Below are 4775 nucleotides of genomic sequence, written 5' to 3' on the forward strand. Positions count from 1 at the left end.
TTTTGCTTCCCTAGCATCGAACATTTTCTTGATTCCCTCCGTCCCCCTAACTTTCTCCCATCTCATTAATTAATAAGCATACAGTTAAATTTGTAGTGTGAAAAATGAGCTAATTGAACAGACTATGCTTGCACGATTGCTTCATGATTGGTTGTGTGCTTTTCAATATCATTTCACTGATTTAACATCAATATTACTTGTATAGTATATGTGAGGTTTTAGAAGTGTAATTGTAAGAGTCTCACTTTTTTTTTTGTATAGTAAGACTTTGTAACTATGCATGTAATTCAGTTATTCTATTTTTAAAATAGAAAGTCTTGCGCATTTTAATTATCTGATATTTCTTTCCGTTGCCTAATTATACCGTTTTTATATGATACTAAATAACACTTAAATCATGAACAAATGTATAATGTCCGGTTGTTTTGAACATATTGAAACAATTATTTGTGTTTATTTCATAATCAAATATGCGATACCGTTTAAATTTAATTTGATTTTCATTTCTTTTTAAAATGTTTTTCAAAGTTTGATATTATATCAAATATTAATCTTTAATTGCACATTTATGCAATTCTTTCTTTGGAAACTAACAACCTTCGTATTTTTAATTATTGATATTGATCACAATCGCCAAACTAAATTATTTACTATAAATAATCAAATGCATTGCAATAAATAGAATAATGTTTTATTTAAATCTTTTTACATGATTAAAATGTTAGGATTGTTTATTCTTGCTCACCTTCACTTCAAGTCTGTCGCGTTTACCAATATCATAGAGAATACGTTCTTAGTTCATTCGTTTTCTATTCATCAAACAAATTGTATCAGTTTTTTTTTTCAAATCTCTACGCACATTATTAGACTAAAATTTGATTTGGAAGGGCTCATACATTTTTCTCTGAAATATTTGAAGATTCAAACACTAAATCTAATTACTACGACTGTGTTTGATGTTCAGTTCAAGAATCCCAACATCAATAAAAGTAAAAAGACTGTTTGGTTTTCAGTTAGATAATCATAAAAGGAAGTTTAACCTTAATTTCGTATTGAAACTTAATTTGAAATAAAGAAAAATAGGTCTACAAAATTTTCAGGTTTACTTGTAATTTTGGTCTTTTTAGGGAATTCACAGTTTTGGCCCCTAGATATTTTTTTCCCAAATTTTAATCTTAATTATTTTACTAAATCTGTAGTTTTGTTTCTTAATCTAATTTTCTCAGTTTTATTCTTTTTTAATTCTCCATAATTTCATTTAGTTTTATTTTTAGAACGTTTAATTATGCAGATGAAAGAATTATTTTTTTACGCTTATCAAATTAGCTTTTTCTTTCTTTTTAGTAAATTACGAATTATCTTTCTAAACGTTTAATAGATGAACTTAATATAAGCGAGTTTCTTCTTATTTTATTTTTAAGGGTTACCACGTTTTGAACAAGAGAAAGTCATAGTAAAAACTGAAAAATGAAATTAGATAATTAAAAACTAAGAAATTAAAATTATCATGAGAGATCAAAGTTACAAATTTTGCAAAATGTAAGAACCAAAATTGCATTAAAGAAGAAAGTCACGGACCAAAATTACGAATTTTAAAAAATGTATAAATCAAAGGTATTATTAAGCCTAAACTTTATCCAAACAACCCTATTCATACCTTCTAGTAAATTTACCCTCACTTTCTCACGTTTTAAGATATTTCAGTCTCAAAATTGATCACTAATGGGAAATAGAAACTAATCTTTAATTTTCTTTCAACAAATTTATGTATTGATTGTCCCTTTAAAAGTTTGATTGATTCCTTGTTGTACATATATGCCCTTATATCTTTATGCTTTATAATTTGTGCTGGTCATATCCATGATTTGTGTTGGGCATAAAAAGTTTATTCCATAACTATGTAAAAGCAAGTTGCATTGAAAGTATGTTAATTCAGTTTAAACTTTTCGCTTGTTAACAAGCTTCCCATTGATCACTAACAAGACAATTTTTTGTAACACGGATCTTGATGCCCTTTTTCACTTCCTTCTCCTACAACATTCTCACTCTACCAAGTCCTCATCTCACTTAACAATAACCAATAATATTCACAAATGAAAGTTTTGCAGATTAAATTACAACTTTTTTACATGTGGTAACATCACATCAAACAGGACAATTCTGAGTTTCTCGAATTTTAACTAAATAACAAACTAACAAAGAAAAACTTTGGCAAACACCTCACGTGAACTGCAACACAAATGGTTTAAAAAAAAGAAGGCAAATTTTCCTGCACCTTACAAGTGTCACATGCACTTGATCTCCTTTCAAAATTTCCAAATTTACCTTTCATTTTCGATTTAAAAATCTAGAATTCAAAAAATACAAAGAATAAATTCATAATACATTATTGTGTTCTAAAAATAAAAATCTATAATAAAATTTAGAAATTAAAATCTCTATGTTCTCTACACAAAACAAAGTTCAGAGAACAAAATCTAAAAATATATTTCAGAAAATGATTAGTGAAATTCAGAAAAGTGTTCCGAAAATCTAAATTCAGAAACGTGTTCAAAAAAGGGATTTTTAGAAATATTTGTGATTTGCATCCTATTTTATTTAAAGATATTTTTGTCATTCACATGTAAATTGGATGCAGATTCTAATTTTATCGGATGCATAAAATAATTGTCTAAAAAAATATCAAATTTTGGTCTGCCAATTAAAAATTTTCAACATAAAGAATAAGGTTAATTAAGGTTAGGACTCACTTGTATCAACTAACTTGAATGACAAAATCATAAAAAAAAAACATAAAATAATAAATCTTTAAAGTAAATAATAACTTATTCGGTTTGAAAATCTGATAGAATAAAAATTATCTCTACTTTCCAACTATTGTACTATTGTAAAGTGTGATCAAGTTTGGTAATATATGAGGTATGAAAGAAAAAAAATTAAAAAGAAGAAAGAGAGAATATGAAAAAGATAGAAAAAAATTAAGACATGCATCTTTACAGCAAAGTTACATTGAATTACTTAAATAATAAACTACTAAAATTACTTTTTATTACTTTCATTTCTCATTTTGAATTAATCAATTATTTTGAAATTGTTATTTTTTAAAATAAGAAAAAATAAATAACATAATTGAAGTGGAATAAAACATATAGTTTTTGTTATATAGTACACCCAGCTTAAATCCTTATACTTTTTTTAAAAGCATGAAATTGGAGAACTATTTTATTTCTAGATTAATATAATACAAAAGAGAAAAATATTTTCAAAACAATTATGTGGTCTATTAAGAGAAAAAAAAAACTCAAAATCCTTAGTGACAATAACATCATATATTCTATATGACTTGTTAGTAGGGTTGTTTGAACCAATAAAAAACTGAAAAAAAAATAAAAAATAAAAAATAAAAAACTTTTAGATTTTTTTAGATTTTTTTTCTTCTAAAAATTTAGTAGTTTGATTTGTTTTACAGTTTGGATTTTCAAAATCGACTCAAATGGAATCGAACTGTAATATATCTTTAATATTTTTTGTTATTATTATTATTATATTAATAGTAACTATAGTAAATAACAGAAACTATTCTATTTAGTAGAGGTGTTTGAACATTTGGGATGTGACATTTGTTTCGTTTGATCACATTTGAAACTTCTTTATCTCTCCAACATTGTCCTTGATGTCTTATTTGCCAATCTTTATTACTTATTGAATCACTCAAATAATAAATTACTAAAATTATTTTTTACTACTTGAATCTCTCATTTTTGCATTAATCATTTCAACAACAACAAAAAATTAAAAGTAAAAAGGATTAAAAATAAACAACATACTTGAAGTTGAACAAAGTAGTTAATTTTTGTTATATATTGTTTTTCTTGTTAAGTAACAATTTAAATCCTTATAACTTTTTTTTGTTAACACATGATGTTAGAGATCTATTTTAATTTCTATATGATATGTTGAGAAAAAGCATTTTCAGAACAATTTTGTTTGGTTTATTAAGAGGAAAAAAAACTCAAAATTCTTAATTACAATAACATCATGTATCCTAGTAGGGTTGTTCAGAAACAAAATGATTAAAAAAAATGAAAAATCCTTAATGTCAATAACATCATGTATTCTAGTAGGTTGTTATGAAACAAAATGATTAAAAAAAAAATGAATCTAAATAATCGATAATCGAATATCATTTTATCATGTAAAGAGGTATTGAATGAAAAAGTAGAGGATGCAAATACAATTTGATTATGGGAGGAAAGATCTATAACTAAAAATCCAAGACTGTACCACAACTTTGAACAAAAAATGAGGTTATTAAGAAGGACAAAGTGACATATACTTTATTCATAAGGTAGAAATGGATTAACGGTACTACAAGGTGAAAAACAATGGAAGATATAGCTTGAGATCAATATATAGAATTTTGTATAGTTTAGAATATGGAACCTAATAATGACTTTTATACGAGATATGATGATATTTTCAAAAGTGTACATTTAGATGTTACTTAAAGACAACTTCTTGCTAAAAAGTTGAACTAAATTACTCATTTCATTATGGACAATAATAAGATATTTTATATGTGCTATTCACTTGCCAAAAAATATGAGATATGGATGAACTTATGCATGGATTAACCTTTTAACCTGCCTTCAAAACAACACCGTAGAGAATCTATAACAATACAACTTTAGCTTGGAAAACAAAAACAAGGAAAATAATATGTGGTATGGTAATATAGGTTGGGATTCAAAGTTGACAATATATGTGTATTTTAA

The sequence above is a fragment of the Phaseolus vulgaris genome, chromosome 5 (assembly GCF_000499845.2).
Source record: "Phaseolus vulgaris cultivar G19833 chromosome 5, P. vulgaris v2.0, whole genome shotgun sequence".
Taxonomy (NCBI): Eukaryota; Viridiplantae; Streptophyta; class Magnoliopsida; order Fabales; family Fabaceae; genus Phaseolus; species Phaseolus vulgaris.